The sequence below is a fragment of the Centropristis striata genome, chromosome 24 (genome assembly GCF_030273125.1).
Source record: "Centropristis striata isolate RG_2023a ecotype Rhode Island chromosome 24, C.striata_1.0, whole genome shotgun sequence".
NCBI lineage: Eukaryota > Metazoa > Chordata > Actinopteri > Perciformes > Serranidae > Centropristis > Centropristis striata.
The window spans coordinates 4097576-4124786 of record NC_081540.1 but is presented as its reverse complement, the minus strand read 5'-3'; positions in this window follow the sequence as shown (position 1 = coordinate 4124786).

The window sequence follows — 27211 nt, the reverse complement described above, 5'->3', positions numbered from 1 at the left end:
GGTTTTCAGTGGGTCATGACATCAACTTCTCTCTGTGGAGCACTATGATTAAGACTTTATGTGGCTTATAATACATTAGGAGATGGGTCAAAATGAAACTCGGTGCTCCAACTTTGTATTTATTGATCACAAAGGAGAAATCAATCTCTGCAGTAGCAACAAACCAGGGTTACTTTAATGTTACACTCGGCTTTAAGAGTTGAGCACAAAGAAGAGGTTGATCGATATGTAGTTTCAGCTGGGAGATGTTTTCGGGCCACGAGTTCACCAGGTTCCACAAGCTTTCTGAGCCTTTTAAAAGGAATAAATTAACTATGTATCCGGACCTGTTGGAGGCCGGTGCTGCTACTTGTTGTATAGGAGTTAAAAACATTTATATCTGTGCTCAATTTGGTCACAATATGTCCCTGAACACCTCCGGTAGGAGGAGAAGGTTTGGCTGATGATTAAAATCTGTTTTTAATGCCATTTGGGTGCATTTACACCTTTAATTTTGTGTGGTTAAGCACTATGCAATTAAAATCAGATGTAAAATGCATTTAACCTCTGCATCTAACCTCTAATGTAGGATAATCACAGCCTCATGAGACTTTACAACCACAAACTAGAGACCGAGAGCATTCAGGGCTGGTTTCTGAGCAGGCACGACAGAAATGCTCGCCATCCAACTTTCTCAAAAAAATGCAATTCTTGCAGAAATCTTAAAAATGTGAAACGTTTTTTCATACCAAATCACAGCACGACAGTTCATTCTATGGTGTTCCTCAAGGTCTTGGTGTCCTAATCTTGTTTTTGAAACATTTTTATTAGATCTGAAACTGTTGAAAAATGGTGGAATTTTGCACGAAATCTTTCACAAAGGTTATCGAACCTTCAACAAACAGCAGAAGAATGAATGTTTAACAGAATGTCCAACATCACACTTTACTGAAAACTTTTTTTTCTTTTATCTGGACTGCTTAAGCTCTACCATGAATGTCTGGTGCCAGACTACCTTTAACATTACTTTAAGGGAGATTTACACTCTTGAGTCCTCTGACAAACAAAATAACAAGATAATAAGGACAAAATATGAAGTTAACACAACAAGTATAGCAGGTGTTCTCTCTAATCATGGCGAGTGAAATGAATGTACAAAACAGAGAATTTTTAAGTGCATCAGCCTGCAAAAATCTGTCTTAATCCTTCCACTGCTCCAACAGTCACTTCTCTGGTTTGCTCCATGAATATACTGTGCATTCTTGAACCTGCAAATTCTTGAAACTTCTAACAACATGTAGCCTGACAGCATGATGTGAGTAAAATTGGTGTTAAAGTTGCAGATGTGAGTCACAGGACAGAGGGAAAGTGGCAGTTAGAGCCTATGAAAACAACAGGGGAGCACTTATAGCAGTATACTGAATCTAAAACTAAGTGCTCCTAATAAGTGAGTCAGAAGCAGAAATGAAGTAGGGAAATGTGCCATTTTACCAACAATGTTAAATTAATGCAATAATTTCACACAGAAACTGCACATATCAAAGATACATGGCTTACACAAATATATGCTGTTTATACCCTCCAAGCAATTTATATTCATATACAGTAAGTAATGCATTTACACTGTAAAAAACTTTTTAGAACTTTCCTGTAATAAATATTGTAGAAGTTTTTTTTTAATATTACGGTAAAAAGATATTGGCACTGTTGATTTCAGTTTAAGCTTGCCATTTTATTCAATTTTTTACCATATAAATAAAAAGTTTTTCCATCAAAAGAAATACTGTTTTGCCATATAATTGACAAAAAAATTACTTTATAAATGCTGCATAAATGAAATATTTTACCATTAAATATTACAGTATATTTTGTTAGAGATATGGTGTTTAGTACGTTTAACAGTGATTACTTATATTTCAGTATATTTTTTATTAAAACACGGTGGCATTACATTTTACAGTGGAGTATAATGTACTTTTATAAAAATAAAAAAATATATTGTTTTGGCAGATATAAACATTTACGGTGTTTCATTGTTACTGAAACTGAATTAACCCATTTATCATTTTACCATCTTTTACTGTCATGGTTTAGCAGTTTTTCACCGTAAAATCTACAGACATTTTTTACAGTGTATGAACTACATGGCTTAGACTCTTATCTATGTGCATGGCACACAAAATAGGATTATATTTCATAAGCAGCCAGCAAAGAGACATAAAGAGAAATAAGTTTTATCTGACTCACGTTTTTGCCGTCAAACTTCATCCTCCTGTCTTTCCTGTAGATGGTATGTCCATGTGAGTTCATGTCCCAACGCATATGTGGTTACTGTTGTTTGTAGTCCTCGGGTCCTTTCTCCGGCTGCGAGATAGCTAGCTAGTTTTGCACGGTTTTTTGTTTTTTTAATTGGCGTTACCTTTTCGGCCGCTAAGTAACTCTCCAGGTGAGCGCTGTGCAATATTAACTTTCCGTCGTTGGTTTCTTCTCCAGAGACACGTTCTTTCAAAGGTTGGAGTTAGCATGACACTTTCGTTGTTTAAACTTATTATTTTTCAAAAAATATGACAAAGCTAGCTCTCCTCTCTCCGGTTCACGTGCCGGTCCAATTAGCGGTGAGCTTGCAGCAGGTGCGACGCTGCGCGCGGCCGCACAGACTGCGTCATGAAGCTGAACAGGTGAGGGGGCGCTACGTCACTCACCCGGAAATAAAGTACAACTGTGCAATGTTATTTAAATCCAGACAAACAAATTAGTAAAAATAATAAATAAATAAACAAACCATTAAAATAAATCCTGACAATCCTGAAAAAAATGAATGCGAATATAAATATATAAATACATTTTCAAAAAAATTGTTTTATTTATTTCAGAGCACTTTTATTCCAGTTACATATATTTTGCATTATTTTATTTGTTTATTTCAAGGTACTTTATTTCATAATTACATTGTTTTCAGAGGACTTTTATTTGATAATAACAACACATTATTTATTTATTTATTTATTTATACACTTTAAGAACTGCTTTTGTTTATTTAAGGGGTTTTTTTATTTTATAATGCCAAATCATTATTTTTCAGAAGACCTTTAATTCAAAATTCCACATTTATTCATTCATTTGTTGAAAAAAAGACTTTATTTCATGAAGACACTTTTTTTCAGGGGACTTATTTATTTATCTATTTATTTTAACTACTTTTGTTTATTTCAGGGCACTTTTATTTCATAATACCAAATTATTATGTTGCATAAGACCTTCATTTCATAATTCTACATTCATTTATTCATTTATTCATGGGGACTTATTTTTATAGCTATATGTTTTGCCCCATTTATTTATTTCATAGGCAAATCTATTTATTTATTTATATGTATGTAATTAATAAGGACTTAAATGGCTTTATACCAACAAGAAAATTAGTCAATATAATAAAACAGCCCTGCAAAGAAACTCAAACTGTCTACTTTTGACCTCTTGTACATTTGCATACTGAAAAAAGTCGGCACATAAGATGCAGTGTGCAGTTGGACCAGAGCTCAGTTCACTACTTTTAATTGCCTGTCTGCTGACATTTCAGCTCATTTCAGCTGTCCGGACGTCTTTGCAATCTGACATTTTCCCCATTTCTCTTAAAGATATTACTTATTAAAATAAGTTATTTTCTGAAAGCAGCAATTTTCCACAATTAATAACAGCCTATTCGCTTTAGCCAATATCCTATCTTCCAATTCTCTATGCAAAATAATTGAGAATATTGTTGTCCATAAGCTGCTGACTGACATTTCCTGTCTACATAATACATTAGCTGTCAATTTAAAACAGCCATTTCTCAAGACCTTGAATGATCGATCAGTAAGTTGTTTCATTCTATTTTAATATTATTCAATTCAAAGACATTAGAAGTGCATTAGATCATTGTCTTTTGGGTCATTAATGCCAAGAAAAGCTGGAACAAACTATATTTATTCATCTAAGACATAAATAAATGTAAAGTAGGACATTTTTTAGATGCAAAAAGAGCTTTATCTCTTTCCTGCTACATTTTATAAATAAACTTCTCATTGGTTTGCTGCCAGCATTCTGACAAGAGGGAGCTCATTTTCTCACACCTGTTCTTAGAAATCTGCAATTATTTCTGGGTGAAAATGATATTTCTCTGATTATCCGTTGGATCACATATTCAGAGATGATCTGGCAGGGACCTCCCGGTTTTCCATCACTCCAAACATTGGTGAAGGAGCCTTTGGTGTTCTCTGACCTTGTTCGGTTCAAACCGCTCTGCTATAAAACTGTAAAACCAAAGTATCCAGCATTATCAGGCACAATCTACTCCCTTTTCATTTTTTCCTCTAAGAAAAGTGCTTTAGCAGAGGCATGGCTGCTGAGTTCTTATCAAAGATAAATGTGAAGGGGAGGGTTAGCCAACACAAAAAAGAGAGCACTTCTTTCTATCATTCTTCAAGTGTTAAATGATGTGTGGGTGGATTATGCATCAACTTGTAATCCCCTTGGAGAGGAAACTTAGAAGTGGGAGAATTGCACAAGTTTTTTTTTTCTCAAACACAAAAAGCATGTTCAATTTGCCATCTCAAGGACGTGTGGGGGTTTGAACTGGAGTGCACCACGCAGTGCATTTGAATAGCAGTTCTGAGGTGGTCACCGCCATACCTGTCATTAAGTGCAACGATCATGGCAAGGTCAGAAGCAAAAGCAATGTTTCTTGACTCAGACACAGCAGCAGGACAGAAGAGAGCTTTTTTTTTTTTTTTCCCACACAGCACTGCTCATTGGGTTCATTCCTTATGTTTCACTCACAGGAAGAAAAAAGAAGTAATGTTCCAGATTTGGTGTCAAGAATTGACAACGTGAAAAGCTTGTCGAGCAGGATGCCTGCTGATGTTCTGACAGCTGTGGCTGCCTGCTCTGCTAACAGCTTGGTTCACTGAGCGCTGTGGAAGTGAAAGTGCTGCAGTGTAATTGTTTCCTACTGTAATTATGGTCAGTTGCAGCAGAGATAGCAGAGTGACATGAGTAGTGGAGCTACGCACCACAGTGAAACTAATTCCAGTAATTATTTAGATGGATGGCTCTCTACGTAAAGGGTGGCAGCTCTGCAGGATGCACATGGGCTCAGAGTGTGAGGGAAACACTGAATGAAGCAGATCTGTTTCACACAGCGGTCGCATTAAAGGCTTTAACCTGCAATGTGTTGAGTTGTTGCAGCAAAACAGAAAAGAGGGAAAGAACACACACATGCAGAAATGATGCGGTCAGCATTCTGCTTTATATCTGCCTCTATTTGTGTCGATTTGTTTTTAAAAAGATGAAATCAGGATATTACAAATAGCCCTCATATAATGCAGATGAATGGCAACACCTGATAATGTGACACTATAAATCCTGTTATATTCAGGGACCTTTGTCGACCTCTAGTGGTGAAGATGAGCCATTACAGCTCCACTGAAATACATTTATTTATTTTTTTAATACTTTATTTTTGGATAGGGACAGTGCACATTAATTAACATCGAAAAACATCTTTGTAAATATTCCGGACTATAGCAAAGCTGTTTGCATCCGTAGACCCTAAAAAAAGAAAAATAAATACAAATATAAAGGACAGCAAGTATATAGTACACAACCAAACATCAGATATAAAAAAAAAAAAAAAAATGATAACAATATAGAAACAAGAACGCAGCTTTGTGATTTTTATTTATGGTGCCAAAATGGCATTATTGCAGAAATGAAAAACAAACAAATCATAATGTGTGTGTCTGTGAAGTCTTGGCTGGAAAAAAAAAAGACTGCATATGTAAAACAATAAATCAATAATAAAAACAGAAGAAACTCACTATAACTGTGGAATGCAATTTAAGTACAAACAAACAATCACATTAGTAAATAAATAAACATCTGAAAATAAATTATAAAGACTATAAATATATAAATAAATACACATTGTTCAGAGAACCACTTTTATTCATTTTAGGAGAAATGTATTTCACAATAACATTTATCATTTCAAGGGGCGTCTATTCTCTAATGCCACATTTATTCATTTTTTAGGGAACTTTTATGTCATACTTTTGACATTTGTTTTTTTTTTTTTAAATAAGTGCATTTATTCATTTCAGGTGAGTTTTACATAATTCAAAATGTGTTTATTTCTTCATTTATTTATTTTTCATAGCCATATATATATTGTCCTATTTATTTATTTCAGGGTCTATTTCATAGGCTTATTTAATCATTATTTATTAAGTTTTATGAATTTAATAAGAGAATAAGTGCAGCCACGGTTCCAACAAAATACTTTCCATAAATATAAAATGTAATTTATATTCCATGACCGAAAACAGAGCAAGAAAAAGAAAAATATTTTTTTCAGATTAATACTACATTAATACAACATTTAGCTATGATACAAGCACACAGCAAAAACATAAATAATCAATCACAACCAACTTAAAATAAATATCATGTAGCAAATAATAATATATATTGAATATGGCAAATATGCAGGTCAAAATCACATTTTACAGCTCATCATAGTAGGAAAAGCACAGGTGTTAATGATGAAGTTAATGATGGATGCATCACATTTAGCTGCTTTGATTTCAGATTTTGAGTGTTATTAATAATACCGGTGCATGTCCTTATATGATATGTAAAAATATCTGCTGTTTGAATAGAAAAGGCTTATTTATATGATCATCAGCGGCCCACACTGACACAAACAGCCTCTTCTGATCTCCACACTAACATCAACAGCACATTTAAAGGGCAGTGATGCTGTTTGGCACTGGGAGAGTTCAAAGGGGAGGTTACTGTGGGCACTTTATGACCAAAAAAAGTGAATTACACAGAAAGGAAAATGCAAAAACGCTGAAAGTTCAACAAATCAACATAAAACCGAGGTGAATAAATTAACAGCTAAAAGCCCTTTGTTCCCTCAGGCCCACGTTCCCCTTAATACCTTTGAACTTGTTTCCATCTAAACAAAGCCCACCAGCCTTGTGTTTCCTCAGCATCAGAGCTGACCCTTCAGCAGCCTGAATAATACTCTGAAGGGGTTCGGGTGGCGGAGCTACTGATCTGAGGTCAGAGTTCAGAGAAGACTAAAAAATGTACCAGCATACCAAAACATGTGACGCTCTGTTCACTGGATACACAGGAGGCAATATTTTATTTGAAAGTCAAAGTTGTATTGACCTTTTATATATATATATATTTTGTGCGGGGGTTGGGGGGTGATTATTTTATTCCTAGGTGGGCGAAGGCAGATGTAGTGGGGTCACTGCAGTGGGTCATGCCTTCACCCACCTAGGGAAAAAAATAAAAATAGAAATATAACTACATTGGATAAACACCATGAATAAATATTTATAATAAGTATTAATAATAAGTATTTTAGTTTTACACAAGCTGTGCTGAATCCAGCTGGTAGAACCGTGAAAATATCTGCCTAGACTACTATTTTTAATGGTAGTTATTGCATCTATTTCTGCAATAACTGCATTTATGGTGGATTTTTCGCTACCTACACTTGCGTTACAGCTGGTTCAATCCACCGGCATTACTGATTGGTTGTGGCAATGATGCAGTCTCTGATTGGTCCGGGTACATCTGAATTTCTTGAAATTAGTTGACTATCATGTCGAGCAAACAGAAAAGTTGGCAAAAGAAACACAGATATGAATAAAACAATGGAAGAGATTTCTGTTTCTGCTGATATTTGCATTTTCCTTCAAGTTTACTCACTTTAACAGAATCTTAAGTAGTTTAAAACAGTGTTATCCTTCTATAACGGATTGACCTGCAGCACCACAGTGCAGCTCTGAACCCTTTTGAAAATGTTTTTCCTTACAAAGCGTCTTGAAACACACAGGTGCCAGGTTGATCTGAGGACAGAGGCAGAGAAACAGTGATGAGACATGAGTGTAAATGAGTCCTGGGCTGGTAGGAGGGCACACACATCAATAATCCCCATCAATCTCTGGAACTAATTATGAACTGTGTTCATTTAAAATCCAATTATCCTCATTATTGTCAGCAGTTGATGCATGTTAATGATGCATGAAATAGCCGAACATTTTTGAGGCCAGCAGTATTTCAGCCAGTCAGCTGTGATGACACAACGTGGCCACAAGATGGAGAAAGAGATCTGCTGTGATTCTGTGAACAGCGAGGCAGAGAGCTTTGACTGTGTGAGAAAAATAAAGGAAAAGGAAGAAAAAGTATGACTCATGATATTTGTCTTTCATTGAACTAGATTTTAGAAATTCAAATAATTAGTCTTACTTGAGGAGGTTTCTCATGGTGTTGATTCTCTTCAGTCTGTGTCTTTGTTTGTTTGCATGTGAAAGCACATTTAATATATTTACCCCAATTTAGAATCCCTCTGTTTTTTTTGTGGATCGCCTGTAAAATAAATGGAATGGAGGGTTCCATTTGTCAGCCAGAACAGTCAAAACTGTGCAACTGGCTTGTAAAGCAATTCATTATTGAATCTTGAGGGATTGAACACTCAAGAAAAGTAGAACTGATAAGCAATAACACACAGCCTCCCTTAATTCCAGACACCAATACAACCTGTCTAGGTCTCAGATGACCAGTGGCTTATGTTATCTAATCTTCTCAGCTAAATTTGAGTCAACATTGTTGTTTGACCACAGAGGCTGTAAGGGGACATGAGGGAGAAAAAAAAATAAACCAGTGAAAAGAAAAGATAAATAATTTTACGTCCTCTGGAGTAACTTTTTTTCTCACAAAATGTTTTGCATTCTCATGAGAAATGTTTGCATTTTCGTGCAAAGCTTCTGCATTCCCCGAGAAACCTTTGCATTCTCCTGATAAACTTTTGCATTTTGCTGATAAACTTTTGCATTTTCTCTCAAAAACTTCTGCACTCTCACAAAAAACCTTTGCATTTTTACGCAAAGCTTCTGCATTCCCCGAGAAACTTTTGCATTCTGCAGAAAAAACATTTGTTTTTATCGTGTAAAGATTCTGCATTCCCTGAAAAACTTCTGCACTCTCCTGATAAACTTTTGCATTTTGCTGATAAACTTTTGCATTTTCTCTCAAAAACTTCTGCACTCTCACAAAAAAACCTTTGCAGTTTCTGCATTCCCTGAGAAACTTTTGCATTCTCCAGAAAAAAACATTTGTGTTTATCGTGCAAAGATTCTGCATTCCCCAGAAAAACTTCTGCACTCTCCTGAGAAACTTTTGCATTTTCTTGCAAAGCTTCTCATGCAAACCTGTGGCCAGCTGCTGTCTGAACTCGGTTCTGAAGACTGATACTGGTAAGGCCTCTGAGTGTGGTGAAGCTTCTGAATAACACCGTACTGTTTATAGCAATGTGAAAATATGCAGAAGTTTCTTTGTAGAACACAAAATATTTTTTTCTCCCCCCTGGGTCTACACAGGGGCTCTGCACAGAGCTGACATTACAGTGAGTTCACTGACTTGATAACTCTTCTCATCTTTTGCTACTCTTACACAATGTTTTCAGCAAACGTTACATCATCTAGTGAAATAAATACAATCTACACGCTAATACAAAACAAGCAGACTTTCCCCCCTGAAGGCTTTTAACTGCAAGCTTTAAATGAACTCTGTCAAAAATCACCTTCTAAATTCCCTTCAAATGGCTCCGTAATAAGCTTCATACACAGGAGCCGGCTGTTTTTCAGATCTGGCCCGGAGAGATTTTACAAGTCATAAACATCATTGATGACTTATTACAGCCCAGATGCAAGAGTAAACTGCACCCGTCTCTGAATATGTTGGCTTACGAGATCTTGCCCTTTTAACATCAAAGTGAAAGTAGGCCCACTTTTATTGTGAGAGGCTGACAATGCTGTGCATGCGTTTTCAAGAGGAGAGGAGGAGCAGGGATTAGGACAAGAGTGCAGTGAAAGCCTCCGCTGTAAACAACATGACAGTTACTAAAGCAGTAAACTGGGTTTAATCCCTGTTCTGTGATGTGTTTGACTCAACACAAAGGGGAGCACCAGGTCAGACCCGTAAACCAAGCACTCATTGTATTTATGGAGATTTTATTATTCTTAAAAAAACAGTTCTTAGAAAACTTCTGAAATGTATATATAAAAGATTGTATTATTTTATTTATTTATTCTTTCAAATACAACCACTATTATCATTATCATTATTAATATTAGGTGCTGATTATTTAATTAAGATTTAAATAAATAAAAACTTTAAAAAATAATTTATTAGCATTAGCGTGACACAACAATAAAGATGCTAATTCATTTCACTTGAAAAAATTGTCATGTAATCCATGCTATAATGCATTTCTGCAAAATAACTTTTTTTTAAAGAAAATAACTTGCAATTCAAAGTAATCTTACCATGAAAAATCCGAACTTGTCCCTTTCTATTTAGTCTCACTGGATCTACATCTTACTGTGACTTCCTTTTCACTGACCGTCTAATTAACATGAAAATAAAATCAAAAACTCCCCTTCTGACTCCCTCATCACCACAGTAAAGTTTGCAGTGTGACTTTGAAGCTCATAAAGCCAGTTGGGGTGTGCACCACCCTTCACAGATGGCCTTCTTGAACACACATCACATTGAATTAGGGCCCCGGCCCCTCCAGGACGCTGGATAAGCTGCTCCCAGGTCTCAACCACTGTCTCCTCACCTGCACTGTGCAGCCTGGCAGGTGCTGGAAGCTTCACTTCTGCAGTATAGCTCTGGGCCAAGAACTGCAGACATGCCCATATTCAACACCCAACAGCTTTAATGAAAGCTATAAATAATAGTGTAAACGCTCTAAATAGCTTCATAATTGCTACCATTACTACATATTCCTCTGCCCAACAAGAGAGCTATTTATACGTCAGTTGTATACAGAGAGTTCTGCAAGGATGCCAGATGTTACGTCAGTTTTATTTGAGTGTTTTGCAGGGACATTACCTATTGATCCACAGCAAGGGACAAAAAGACAAAAAGCTTCCATCTGTGGTCAGAGCAAACAACTCTGTACCATAAGTTGTAACATCATCATTGCATCTACAGCTGGTGCCTTGTTGGAGCCACGCCAAATTAAGGTTTGCAATGTTTTTACTCAATGATTGAATTGTTTATATTGTCACAGAAGCTATCAGGCCATCTGAGAGTGATTTGTTTCAGACTGAGAGCCAACCAAACGCTGAACAAAATATTTTAAGCGGCCAAAATGTTCTAATTTTATACCAATTGACTTTCATGAAACACAAACTGTTTAAGGGACATGACTCGATTATGACAGGACAGACAACGACCTATCGCCATGGATACCATTACTACACCTCTGTCCTGATTGACAGGTCGCCATCGGAGTGATTGGCCTTCTCATCCGCTTTACTCTAAATTGGACCTATATTATTCAAGCAGGAATTCTGTATAATAAGACGTGTGGGTTTGAGACAAGTTGGCAATTAGGGTGGATCAGTTGCATTATGGGAAATGTAGGATCCAGTGATTTTAGAGCTCAAATCATTTTTTATTTTTTGTCAGCCTGTCTCTTGTGAGTCTCCTTACTTTATGTAAATGTAAAACTAAATTGGTGGAAAGGATTCTTATATTGGAAAAAGTGAGATTTCCTTGTCTATATTTGATTTGAAGCATCTCTACGTGTCAGTATATTCTGGGACAGACAGCATGAATAAAATATGTTTTTGAACATTAAAGCAAGTAGTATGAAAATGTGCATTAAATGCTCTTTTTATTCAGTCGTGCATGAATAACTGTACTTTTAATTACAATATCAACATAGTACAGTATGTATATGTAAGTCAGATGTGTGAGTAAGAACACTGATTTATGATGAGTTAAATAGTTAGCAGCTGCTTGGAGCTTTGCCCCAATGAAAAGTAGGAGTGTTGAATAGCCCTAATCAAAATCCTCAATCAATAATGAAAGCTGACCTTGACTGAAAATGTGCCCTCAACGCTATAATTAAGAAAAACACCTCCTCCTATTCAATGTCTGTGTCATGAAATACTTAATTCGCACACCCCTCTCACTGTAAGATGTTTTCACAAATGTCAGTTATTTTCTCAGATTGCTGGGATAATAAGTAGAGTTTTACAAAGATGAATGGATTTTTTTTTTTGTTGGGGGTGATTATCTATTCATTATCTGCTTGACTTGAGACGTACTGTTAATCCCAGTGCTGTTTTGAAACAGAATGTTGGAGAAAACAAGTAATTTCAGCCTTATTTTATGCTGCTGCTTCACAGTGTTTGCAGATCTGCAGCATTTTGTCCTACTTTTCCATTTGCGCTGACCATCCCAAGGCTCATGTGAATGTTGCAATTGTTGGCCACATTTAAAACTCATAATGTCACGTGCAGTTGCCAGCTGAGCCACCAGGAAGCCTACAGGCCTTTGTTTTATGACTCAGATGTGATTTGGTTCATTTCATTTATCCGGTAAAAGACATAAAGCATATGGAAAAAATCACTGAGGATGTCAAATTACAGGCAGACTTATGATGTGTGCTGAAAATGAGCAGGATGTTCCAACATTAGCTCTAATATGTAAATCATCATAATCATAGCTTTGGATACTGTAATAACCGAGGTGTGTGTGTAAGAGCAGGAGCATGTTTTATCTCTAATTTAAAATTGAGCATTTTCTGGGCAGCAATTTATTCAAATATCCCGACCTGGCAAATCATAATAAATCACATGATTACACAGTCTGAGACATCTGGACATTCCAGATTAGCTCCCCGACTTCGGAGTTTAAATATTTTTAAGGATCCTGGTGAATATTTGCGGACAACACACACACACAATTCCTCCAGCTGAGAGGTGCTGAACTAACTCTCCACATGACCTTATCTGTACAATGTGCCACTCTGAGGAGATTTACTTCAAAATGACACCAAATCCTGTTCAGCACAGAGAATAAAATGCTGGCTCCCTGCGTCACCGTACAGCCGCTGCAGTGCGCGAGGGTCTGAGCGTGTATGCACATGCAGTCTATATGTGTACAGCAGCATTTTGTCTCCCTTTGAAGTAGGAAGTGTATGACTCATTTGTTATTTGAGGAGTTTTTTGGCTTCTCTTAAAGGTCACAGACAAGTCAAGTGCCTCGAAGAAGAAACTTTGTCTTCTGTTGATGTAAATAAATGAACCAAAGTCTTTTGAAGTTGCTACGAAAATAGAAAAACAGAAATTATGATGCAACAATATATCATAAAAGGTGCTTCATTGACTTAATTGTTGCAATACTTTGCCTTTTATTGCATCTGAATATGTGCATTGTTTCATGTACGCAGAATGCAACGGAGCAAATTAATAATAAATGTAGGGAGAAACCACAGATATAGAATAGGACAAACATGGACATTGCACTAAGCTGTGGTCATCTGGCTGCTTATTTGTTATGGTGACAACACATCAGTGGGGCCGCAAACGTTGTGGGTAGCTTGGGAGATGGACAGCTGGCCGGCCATCCATCACAAAAGATAAAGTATGATGGAGAGAGCAAGATAGCAAGCTAAATAGCAGACGAGTCCTCCTCTAAATGGTCCTCTAGCGGAGGGGAGTGACAACGTGAGGAGAAGAGCCGACAGCAGATCTGTCAACAGAGAAACTAGCATGGGGGGGTCAAAAATGACCTGAACAAGCAAGTGTGTGTGTGAAGCATTAGGTTGTTAAATGTTACTAATTTAGCAGCTGGATCTCCATACTCTGTAGCAACCTGCTGCCTATGTAGTAGATACTGAAAAACATCACTGTACATTAGCGAGTCCGACCATTTTAAACATTGTTTTATACAGAACAGAGTCCACTACAAAGTTGCAATGACAACAGTACACAAAAAAATGTCCGCCACTGGTTTGCCCTTAAAAACGACAATATAGGGCATTTGTACTGGCAGGAAAATACGACTCATATTTACATGTTGATGTGAAGATGTGACCAAATGGCAGATTATCACCCAGGAGAACTGGGTTCTTGTCCCCAATAAAAAAAAACAAAAGTAAGCGTTTATTTACTTAACTTCGGTGTCTCACGTTTTTGTATCTACACGGCCTTGTATCTACTTCACTGCAAGTATTTACGCACATTTAATTACTTTTTAAACTGTCTTTTATAAAGTCTTACTAGGACGTTTTTGTCCTAAACCTAGGTCAGTAGTTTTGTAGCTGTAAATTCAGCGGAACTGCAGCTCTTGTTACAACCACAAACCGTACATGTCTGTATAATGACGTGTTTGCTATTGCTCTCTGCACTCTGCTCTGTACTGGATCATTTTGACAAATGCTCATTTATGTGTCATTATGCGCGGTATTGACAAACGGTCTATTCTGTCATTTAGGCTGCAGATCCTGTTGGACCACTCCACTACTATGTCGAAGTAGAGAAGGGCTAATCCATGTTTACCTGTATTCCACTCTGAATTTCTTCACATCAGTAAGTATGTTTAATCAAATCTAGATTGATCACTGCTGGTTTCAGCAGCAGACAGGTTGGGTGGGTAGAGCCGGCCGGTGGGTGGAGATTAATGCTATCCCAACAGCATCAATTCATCCTTAATGTCCCTGCTAATGTCAAACTGTCCACAGCATGAAACATAAAGTCCCAATTATTCAAATGCAGCTGTACAGTAAACAAGGTTAAATAAATGAGGTCAGATGAATAAGTGCTCTGGTTATAAATAGGGATTAAGAACAAGTTAGCTTTCACGTCATATAAACCCACAGAGGACTTAAATAGACGTGCTGCGCTGCATGAGAAAGCTCCTCTTTGTTTGGACACTTGTGAGCCTCTATGAAATTGAGATAATGTGATTAATTCCCCTCTTCTGCAATTATATGCTGCGATATTAAATTGTTAATTATCATTTGAGAGCAGAAAATTATACTGCAGGGGTGTGCTTTTGTTTGTGTGTGCATCCTCCAGGGCTGCAGAGGTTATTTTCACACTGTACTATAATCTGACACATTACCTGCACAGAATTATTCTGGGATGACTGCTGATTCTTCGGTAGATATACATATTATATAAATGATATAATTTCCTTACAAAATCCCACCCTAACATGAACATTTTCTAATCTGCCGACTGGTTAAAGGGGTACTCGATCTACTTGTCATGAGTCCGGCTAAGCCTGTAAAAATAGCTGTATAATGTCTGAAGTCTGACGATGTCATCAGGTTATCTCTGCTCGTGCCTGGAGAATACTAATTCATAATTGGCTGCCTCACAAAGCTGAGGCATGGTGTTTGAAAGATGCTATGGAGGTGCATTATGGGAAGTGTAGGAGCTAGTGGTTTTGGATTTGGAACCAAGGACTAAAAGTCAGTATCTCCTGAACTCTGCTGCACCAGTTTAGACTGGTTAAAGGTAAAATATGTGTCATATTTCTACATTGAATTATCTAAAATCAACCAGACCTATGCCTATGCCACCTGTCAATGGCGTCATATCACCTTCACCACCTCCAACTTCTGGGAAACACAAGATCACGTCACAGAATTATACACAGTAACAGTAATACAGCTTTACAGCTCAATTTTTCATTATTTGCTTTCATTTTGCAACACAGTAATCCACTAGAGACGTCATTTATTGATACGTTATTTCAGTATCGATCCAGCTTATTACAGTGTTCTCGTAGTTATTTTTAGTCTGATTGTTTTGACCACTAATAACAGCCCTTTAAGCTCACAGCCCAATGGAATATTCTTCTGTCTGCAGCACTATTCAGTGGGTTTTTCAATTACATTTAAAGACAGTGAGTACAAATAACTAAACATAACACGAATAACCCTTGAGCACATTAATTTGTCTGCAAACATTAACACATTTCTGCCTGAGTTGCATCATAAAAGTAGAGTTTCATTGCTAATTGCGACAGATAAACAATGATTCCACACTCCTTCACAACATCATCAAAATCTGCCTCGGTTATTGTTTGATTGAAAGATCCCTAGCAGCAGAAATTAAACATTGTGCATTTACAGTTATGGGGATATAGTTAAAATTTCTTATGCAGGTAGAATTAAGATACTTTAGGTAAAAGCACCAATACTTATTAGCCAAATATATATAACAATATCCAAATAAAAGGTGCTAATGTCAATAAATGACATGGCATTACTGCTCACCTTCCTCCTTATTTGAAATTTTTCCAACTCTGACTAACTCGGATTAGATATCTTCATTTTTGCTTGTCAGTTAGATTAAGTGTATATTTAGTCCCCAGCACTTGTAAAACAAGGTGTGTGCGAGTATTTCTTTCTGTGCATGTGGCTGCATGCTGACGCCTGCACTCATTGTCGAGGGATTAAGACCACTAAGCTAATTCAGTGGAGTAATAAAGGATTTCTGTAACCTCCAGATTAATTGGGATTAAGCACTTAAACATTTTTTAGGTCTTGTTGAGGCTGAAAAGAAGGTAAGAGAACACACTTTCAGTCCAGCAGCCCTGAGGGAGAAAGCACTGAACAACTGTGTGATGTCTGCCACTTAAGAATAGGAGTGAGAGAAGGAGCCCCAGAGCATTAGCCACCTGTGTGCCCCTTTGTCTCGGAGTATCACATGCATGCAGTTCAGATTTCTTATCTCTCTCTTTCCTTGAAGACGTGAACTAATAATCATGCCACTGAAGTCTGGACAGCGAGAGTCTAAAATTGGACCTTTGTGCTTGGATGTGTGCCAGGCTGCAGCAACACCTTGGATAGTGTTGCATGAAATGAAGAAACAAGGGAGGGATGTACAGCGGAGGAGCCGGGGTATTTCCGTGGGTATAAAAGGGTTTAAGTTGGGGAGTGGTTGTTCTCAAAATCCTTGCAACTTATCTGCCCAATTTCTTTCAGACAGCGAGGGCCGTTCCGCTCTGTTGCTCCGTATTTGTGTCCACAAGCCCTATTAGCTTCTGAAGCTCTGTCTCTTCAAAGTTTCAGCATTCAGAGGAACTCAGAGTTGCTCTGTAAATATAATTGCTTCCTCATGCCGATATTTGAGTTCAGAAACGCTGTAATTTTACAGTGATTTTCTCAGAATTGCATACTTACTGAAGATAATGAAACAGGTTTTATTTTCATACTCATTATTGATGGTGTTAATAAGTCTTAAATATGTTAATCTTTTCCTTCAAAGTAGAGCATGCTCATTTCCAAGTCTCTATTTCTCTGGATATTCTGTGCTATACTGTTAGTTGAGAAACTTTTCTCAAAAGTATGGACATAGCAGGTCAAGCTGAAAACAAGGATCCTTAAAGTTTGGAGAAAGTGAGGACATACTGAGGTGCAACAATTCATAGTTAACTTTTGTTAAACCCATAGAAAGTAGTATTTCCTGGCCCCATGAAACCACTTAGCCAACTCCCTGGGTTCCAGCAGTCTTGCAAGACTCTGCTCCAGCATGAACCTTTCACACTATATCCAATTAAGGGCAATTTATTTTCACGACACATATTTGGACGACGTCTGAAGGAGTAGAGTAGAAACATGCAGGGCAGGTGGAACCTGAGGACTGTGTGAGGAAACACTGTGTTACATAATTAGAGTGAATAAACAGATTAATGAATGGCCAAACGAGCTAGTCAGGAAATTAACCTTGTGAACCCGAGGCTGCGTTTCACACACTTTATTTTAAGCCTCATAGCACAGTCACCACATGTCTAAGCCTGGCTGTCATGGCTTTACTGGGAGGGTTTTTGAGGAAAGTATCAATTGGAACGTCAGTGGTAGATCTACACAAAATGCTTTTACAGTAATAATATAATAATACATTTTATTTATATAGCGCTTTTCAAGAAAGTGAAATAAAACCAGATAAAGCTAATAAAATGAGTATATAATGCCGTGAGCATCGAGGCAGTTAAGACAATAAAAAAGAATGATTGAGATCAAATAAAAAAACAATATAAATAAAAACATTTCCAGAAGCTTTCACAAATAGGAAAGCTATAAGAAGAAATATAAAAGAAGCTCGAGGCTTAATAGTGTGTCTGAGTTTAGTAAGCACTCAGTTCCTCTATGTGAGGGCTCTAATGGCAAAAGCCCGATCACCCTTTGTCACCAGCTGTGACCTGGGAGCAACCAGCAGAGCTGCAGCCGCAGACCTTAATGGTCCACCGGGCACACACCAGGTCAATAAATCCGAGATGTATTTAGAAGCAAGGCTGTTCAAGGCCTTAAAAGTGTGCAATAAAATTTGAAAATCAATTGGAAATCTTAACAGGGAGCCGGTGTTGAGAGGCAAGCACAGGCAGGATGTGATCGTTCTTCTTCATCCTGGTAAAGAGCCAAGGAGCTGCAGTTTGTACCAAACGGAGACGGTGGAGGGGGCTCTGCTGAAATCTGACAAAAGAGTGTTGCAGTAATCAAGCATACAGAAGTAATTCATCAAAAATGACCTTATTTGGAGGATTATTTTGAGCAGGAAGAAATGTGACTGAACCACCAGTTTTGGATGTTATCTTCCCATTAAATGGCTGATCACAGGTTTTGCTCTCAGTTTGATTAGGTTTATCCAATCCAATCCACTTTATTTATATAGCACAATTTTAGCAAACACAAGGTTTCCAAAGTGCTGCACAAACAATAAATAGATAACACAATTCAAAAGAGATGTAGAAAACAATAGAACAGTAAAATGCAATAAGATAAAATAAATAAAAAAAATGGGATAAAAATAAATAAAATAAAATGTATAATGTACTGCCCGCACAAAATAAAATATGCATGTATACAAATAAAAACAAAAAATTATAAAATCATAGTTAGGTTTAGGTTCTAAAACTACGAAACGCATGCAAACGCATAGAAGACATGTTCAAGTGCTGCAATATAAAAGCTAGACTATCATATCATAAGAAAATAATCTAAAATCAGACTATTATTTCATCTGAAAAGTGCAGCCGAGGCAGAAGTGCCTTAAACCTGAGAGCCAGCAGGGGGCGACTCCACATGTTGGAAAAAAAGTCTGATTTTTGGAAAGTCAATTAAAAGATGCTTCTCATTTGATCTATTACCTTAGTGAATATTTTAATTATTTTGCATGTATTTCTAGCTAAATTAACAGTTTATATGAAGGTCTATGAGAAATTTACTCATATCTCACTTGATTTACTACCCCAGTAAACATAATGAGTTTATGTTCTCGATCATTAGTTCCAAGTCTTCTTCAATACAGCATGATGTTCATTAATAAATTATGGTCCCATCTAGAGTAAAATAGACTATATAGCAGGGTCTGCTTTCAGTCGTGTCTTGTAGTGATTGACACATCGCCTACCATGGGACACAGTGTGTTTTTGTATCAGAACTTTAACCCTTTCACATTGTCTTCTCTGGTCATGAAAGGTTTCGGTCACATACAAATGTCTGTCGTCATTCCGGCTCAAAATTTAATTCAGCTGCCACATCTGTAATCCTCTAAAACCAGTATTAAAATCCCATATTGGCCGGGCCTTACTTGACAGACCTGCTATGGCCAGTTATTGTTGCTAAGTTATGAATAAACAATCAGAGCTCGGTGCAGAGGTTAAGCAAGCAGCCGTTTATTAAATAACATGAATTTGTACAACAGGAGGCTCTTTCACAGACTATAAGTACAGTGAACTCACAGGAGGCCACTTACAGGTAGCTCATTATGACTGCTGTTTGCTATCACATCAGCAGAGCTGGAATTTTCTGCTATGTCATGACTGACCCATGGGGCTGTTTAGGATTTTTACAGTCTGTAAATTATATTTATTTACACCGCCACCTGAAAGACGACAAGGTTGCCACAGGAAAATGAGCATGATGAAAACATGCACTTTAGTACTTCACATACTCATTACTCAGAGTCCCATCGGGCACGGACATATCAGAACAACAGGAAATTGACAACAGGAGATGACAGATGAATGTGCGTCTTCATATTTCTGCACGTACGTTATGCATCAGTGTGTCATTTTCTCCGTCTCACCGCAGCGTGCGTGCAGACCAAAAATGGCCCAGGGGGTGAAAAAATCACAGAACAAAAACCTACAGTGATGCTTCTGTCCCACTGCACGAAAAATTGCCTTCCTCCAGCCTCATGATTCGCTTGATTATCCACGCCGCTCACCTCCGAGTGACATGACACAATATGAGAAATGATGAATACAGCAGCTCGTCAACTGTAGCGGCAGTGGATGAAATAGAAAGACAAACAAATAAAGAAAAAGAAAATCCTCAAACAGGAACTGCTGTTTGAAGGGGTATTATTGAAAACGCCTCTCTGAGCTTTATTCAGATTCTTTGTCAGCCTTCACAGCCTGATCTCAAGGGGTTTAGTATCAAATCCTGGACATGACAAGTAATGACTATTTATAGCACGAGAAGAGTTGGATAATAGCTTATTAGATCACTCACTCGGAGACGAACATCTCAGCGTGACAATGAGGCGATCCTGCTTCTGCCTTTTGCTTATTTCTATATTTCTTCTTAAAGGGGAAAATCGTGTTTGATGCTCGTGTTTACTGACAAACATCAAAAAGCCAACACAGGAGGCTGGTGGAATTATCTCTCCCTCGTTCCGCTCCTTCTGTGCTCCTCTTATAGCCCTGTGTACATTAGCAGCGCTTCTCTCGCTTAAAACGGCGCTAATCCAAACCTGGAGTAAATTAAGCATTCAGCCGTTTAAGGCGGTACTTTAATGGGGACGGGGATATGAACATGACCAAGTACAGGCCTCCTCTGGCACCAGGCGCTCATATAAACATGACTCTGGGGTCAAGCTGTGGCTAAGTGTTCTTGGGTAATGTTGAGGATGAGTGCGTATGAATACAGGACTTTCCAGTGGTAATCCCTCCCATGTCCTCATACACCTGCTCCCCATCCTTTCCCCACATCAAACTATCCATTATTCTTCATCAGCGCTTCTTTCCCTTCATTCCGCCCCTCCTTCCTTTCATCCACACATCCATTCTTCCTCGCTGTTGTCCTCTCCTCTTTTGTTTTCCCTTCACTTCTTTTATCCTCTCATGCCTGTCCCTTCCATCACATCCCTCCGCATCTTTTTCGGACCCTCCCACCACATATACAGTAAGACTGCAACACTTTTCCTCCCCCCTCCCTGCTCCCTCCTCTCTCTCTCCATCTCTCTCTCTCTCTCTCTCTCTCTCTCTCACACACACACAGCAGCGGGCTCATGCAGTTTTATCACAGTCAGCAGCGAACAGTTTGACAGTGAGGAACGAGCGAGGTTTCTCAGTTTCAAAAAGGAGGATTTCCTCTGGGGCAAGGCTTCTCAAACTATAGATTCGGCCCTTAAATAGTGCATAGTGGTAATATACTTTAATGAGCATTTGGGGCCAGAATGAGAAACTAAATTTCTTATTGAGGTCACATGCTAGAAAATGTTCCACTTCTATCTTGGTTACTTTCGAATACTTACAGTACAAGGGATAAGACGTTGGAATAGCGTGAGCAATTAAAGTTGGAGTGTGTTGTTGAACAGCAGCCACAGTGGCAAGCAGTGGTGATTGCATTATAATGGCATTTCAGTTTCCCCTTGATTTCCAATGGCTCTCTGGAGTCAGTGGCTTTAAAGATGTCATTAAGTGGAATAGGACCACAAGCAGGAAACTCAAACATGTCCCCTGGTGAGCTGCTGTGTCCTCACTTCCTATTTGAACCTTTGGGATATACAAATTACTAAATTATTTCAGATATACAGCAATAAAAAATATTTAAAGTGTGCTATCATTAGACAGCATTAGCCCCCATAAGCTACTGGTGTGTACTGAAATGAGCAAGAAGTAAACACAATTATGACGTTTGGTTTGTTGACTGGAGTTTGGCAGGTTTCACCATCTTGGTTTTTTGGAGCCAACAGTGACCATTTTTGGACGAGAGGGTGTAGCTGGGGAGGAGGACATTGAGTTAGCAGCTAACACTAGCTAGATATCTTAGCTAACAAGGTTTTTTACGTAATTCACATTAACTGTTAAGTTAACTGCCAGCCAAAATCAGGCTAGAAACAAAATATGCAAACTGAAAAAAATGCCGAACCGATGAATCCAAGAGATTTATAGGCGACCAAAATGTTCCATTTACCTTTAATGTACACCGTAGTAGTGACTTGTCAATTATGAGTTAGCCATTCCCAAGATCATTTCCATCTTTGTCTATCTTAATCTAAATGGGATCATAATTTACAAAATAAACATCAGGTTGTATTGATGAAGACTTGAACCTAGTGATGTTTACGGAGGTATTTAATCATGTGAGAAGTCGACAAATTTTCTCATTGACTTCTATACAAATGGACTTCTGGAGTCACTCCCTGCTGGCCATTGGAAAGAATGAAGGTTTAAGTCTCTACTGTATTGACTTTACTTGTTACAAATTCCCTGCATTTATAATAAGATGCCATTTCTAATTAAATGTAATTAATAAAAAAATACTTGATCTTGACGTGAAAGCTGCTTAGAAGCCTCTAGAAGTTCTATTCCAACTATGCCAATTGTTTTTGCTCACCTGCATCAGATATTTTGTCCACAACAGAAAAAGCTGGTGAGATAAAATATGAAGTGCACCCTACAGCTGACAGAAGAATGTTTTCTGTAGCAAAAACAAATTCAAAGTGGCATTTTTCCCCCATTTGTTCAACATTTTTAACAGATACTGTGGAAAAAAAACACGCCCTCATACACCTCAAAGTTTGACTCCCAAGCTGTCACCCAATCCTTCTGCTTTTCCTCTAAGGTTCGCCGGAAAAAAACAAAGAAATGACAGCCCTATTATACCAAGACAGTGCTGCCAACTGTTCGGGAGACACCGGACGGAACAACGGGGGCCATTATCCATAATTAATAGCCCTTTGGTTGTTTTAAGCACCCGGCCTATGCATATTTTAAAGAAATATCCAGTGAATATGTTATGTATAGGACTTGTAAGAAGATTGGACAAAAAGAATCAGCATCCCAGAAACTGATGTGAACTTGGTTTTCCCAGCGTCTGCACATGGCTCCCTCCCAGAGCGCTCAGTTGCTAGGGGACCAGAAGACTAATTTGGCCATTGCATTGAATATGCAGTTTAAAGGCTTTCCAGAGATATTTTTTGACTATCATTACATGCCAGACACAGTCCGAAGGGAAACATAAGCAATTTGTCACATAGGGATTCGTGCAGCCATGATATCTCGTTGCTATTTTTGATGATACAAAGTAGCCTGTCAGGGATGTCTTGTACACAGGACCATTGAACTTGCTCTCACGAATGTCTTACATCATAATAACATGTGTATAATAAGAACACACAGAATGCTGTAGCTGCCCGGGGCAGTTATATTAAAGTTGCCTCATTTGGCTGTGCACCAAGACGCGAGTGAGTCATTAAAATTAATTTAAAGCTGCTCTAATCGATATAGAAATACAAAATGAATAAAAATATATTTTTACATTAGCAGTGGATGAAATGACTGTGTGTAATGTGGAAGGAGTCGCTAGTAGTGATGAAGCCATAACGATAAGCAGCCAGCCACTTATGATGGCACCTTCCTGTCACCCAAAGGGCCCTTGCCCTTAATTATGCATAACTTTAAGCCTTAATATGATTTAAATGGGTTGTGTAAGTTGTGTAAAAATTCACCGCCTGTACAGTTATCCTGAGCAAAGACATTAGACCAAAATCATGTTTTGTTTAAGGCTGTAAACATGTTTATTTTTGATGTAAAGTCTGGCATTTTAACATTAGGGTCTATGGGGATTGACTCGCTCATTTGGAGACAGCTGCAGACGGCAGGTTTTGGCACTTCTGTGTTGCCTTCATTTTCTAGCCTTGGAGCTGCTGCTTGCTAAAAACACAGTGTAAAAACACCTAATGGTGGATGGCAACTACCTGGTAAACATAACAAAACATCCAACAGCTCATAAGTCAGGCCTCAGGATATGGTGGAGACATAAACAAAGCAAAAATAGATGATTTTTGGCTTTATCTTTATCAGATTGGTAGAATTGCAACTCAAATTGAATGCTAATGTTGCTGTGTGTCCCCTGAATGTTTGAGGTAGGAGCTCATTAGCCATAACATTTTGTCATGATGTGATATTTTTGCTTCATTCATGTCCAGTGGGAGGAAGTGGAGATGTGTCATCTTTATGTAGTTAAAAAAGGTTAAAAATAAAATAGCTCAAACAAACAATAATAAGATAAAGATCAAGCCATCTTCACTGTCTATTATCTCCATGAGTAAATCCCAGACTCAGCAAATCTCCAGCAGCTGGTAAGGGTAATACACCTTATGTGGGAGCTTAGCGTGTGATCCTCACACCCCGAGGCAGCGATCACACCAGCCCCTTCATCCCTTGACTTTTGTTTTGCAGCACCTTTATGGTGCGAGCCGAGCGTCAGCACATTCTGAAGCACTCGGCGCTGTCCCTCCAGCGCACCATCAAGTCTGTTTGATGCTGCCAGCTTGTCATTTAATGCCTCAATGAGGTACATGCGCAGACACACAAACATCATTTTCAAGAGGGACCGTGTGAATAAAAAACCGCTGCGAGAAAATAAATGCCTGCAGCAGAGAACACAGCAGGAGTTCCGTTGATGGGTAGATGCCTCAAGCGCTGACAGCTTTCAAGAGACAGTGATTGCCTTGTTGGCTTTCTCTTACATTTCAGGAGTGAAGTAGCTGCTTTTGTAGTCAGACCAACGTTACAATATATTATACCATTCTGATACAGTGTCTACTTCAGTGCTGTTTTGCAGCAAGAAATAAGGAGTTTCTTACTCAGATGTGTGGATAATTGGATTTGTTAAAAATAAAGGAATCACATGATTAAGGGCTATCTTCTTTGTTCTTCATTTTCTCTGCTCATATTTCATGTTTTGCTTTTGTTTCCCATGCTGACTCAATAACTTCTCCTCATTTGTAGGAAGCCGAAAGGACAAACACAGAGTCCCTTGGGTTACACAATAGTGGAACACACACCAACTCGCTTTGACGCATGGACACACATGCACGGACGGACGGACGGGCGCGCGTGCAGAGTTTGGCTAACAACACTGCCCTCTCCTCTTTCATTAGACCCATGCACAGGTGCAGAGCGTGCTCTGTGCTGATGAAAAATAATTTATCAAAGTCTGTGGTGGCATTGCGGCAACCTTTTTCTCCAAATGTCACCTTCAAAGGGGGCTCCTTGCTCACGCATTATTGTTCTAAGGCAACAGAGCCCAGAGAAGCCTGGGGCAACTAAATGAGGTTCCCATTATGAACGCTATGATTAAGTGTCCCTTGGTGCAGTAACAAATCCAGAGCTCACCTCACCCCACCTTTAATCTACATTGTCTGCCTGAGAAAAGGGCAAAGTCACTCTTCTCACCTATCAAACCTTTTTTCTTAATTGATCATGATTTCACTTTGTTCGAGACTTTCTTGGTCCTTTAGCGGTCCTGGCATAGAGAGTGCTTGCTGTGGTTTCTTACACAGTAACTGTAGCCTGAGCTGAATAGCTCACTGCTCTCATGTTGCAATTTTGCCCCCTATAGCATGTAATATGTACACTAGTAATTTGTTTGAACAACTATAGCTTGGAGGGCAGAGGACAAAGGTTTTTGAGCTAGTTAAAAGGGCACTCCATCATTCTGACACTTTAAATGCTAATATAATGGGTATGACTACAGTAGATGTGGAGGGTTTTTTTCTAAAGGTCTAAAGGTTAAACAAACCTAAATATTCTGCCCATTCATTTCAATGAGGAATTAAAGGTGTCATGTGGAATTTAGTTGTAATCAAACAAAGGGTATGTGAACAGCTAGCAGCTTTGTGTTGGTGCATTGCTGCATTTTTGGCGCAATACCACCATCTTTCGATCAGTGGTCAAAAAGTCCACATGACACCTTTAAGGGAATAAAGTATATCACTTTCTAGTCATGATTTTAAACAGACCAGAATTTAGTTTGATTTAACTGTTTGAGATAACCCTGATGCAAGAGCTAGCATGACAAGGAGGCTAACAATCTCACAACCAACTGGCGATTTGTGTGATGAAGATTTACTCTCCTGGAGGGTCAGTATTTCTGGGGTTCCTGTGTAGCCAGCAGATATCCAGAAAACAAAAATCATGGGCCAATACTTCCTATATTATGCTGCAGTCATTGTTTATAGTCCAATTAACAACTTGAGACATGAATGGAAGTTATGAGACGATGTTGACAACCAGATTGTTTAACAAGTAGCCAGTACATCAAGTTAGGGAGGCTAATATAAAGCTAAATCATGTATTGAATCAATGTGTTCAGCCTCTCTTGCTCTCCACTTCGACTGTTTACCTGCAGTCGACCAAACTCAGATGTGCGGCAACACTTCTTGAACTACCAACAGAAAGCAGAAGGCTTCTGAAATCAATCAAGAAGTGAAAGTTCTCTTTAGGACTTTAGCTTGGAGACTAGACATCTACACAACAAAAAGCCTGCTTTACACTGCGGCTACATGAAGATGTGAAGATTTGAGCTCACCCAGACTTGCATACAGACGTCTGTGTGAGCTAAATATTGGTGTTTGGAGTCCTTGTCTGGTGAAAGCTAATGAGCATCTTTTCAGCCTTCTGTCCAAGTGCCATTAAGCAAGGCACATGGTCCCCAGAGGCTCTGATTGCACAAGACTCCGGTTATAATGAGCAGCTCCCATGTGAGGCTGGGAGTAATTTTATACACGAGAGGCTGGGTGCTATACTGACAACAACAGGCAAATCCCTTCCCTGGAGTGTTCAATTGGGTGCAGATCTGGCAGTTTAGACAGCTGTGGCATTTGTTTGATATGGTTTTCATGTTCATCAAACTAGTGAATGACCATGCACGCCCTGCAGACGACGGCGCTGTCATCTTGTGAGAAAGCACTTGCATCCGGGGAAACTGTAAAAAACATATTGGAGAGTGAGGCCGATCATTATTCAGTGGTTACCTTGCACCCAGAAGGGGTTGAGTGGAGCAAAAGCAAGCCAGAAAAATGCACTTCGCCTGGTTTTATGAATTATATCTATGGATGGCGAGGCGTGTCCTCTATTTTAGAAGTTAGACTGTATGTATGATTCAGCACCACAGAGATAAGACACCTATAAAAAGAAGTAGGATGGAACGCTTAAAGAAAGGCACTCCTTGGACAGGTAATAGACAAAAAGGAAATAAAAGACTGTTAAATGGATGATTCATATTGTAACATTTAACAGTAAAACTTCCGAACGGCCCAGCGTGGCTCTGTTATCTACATTG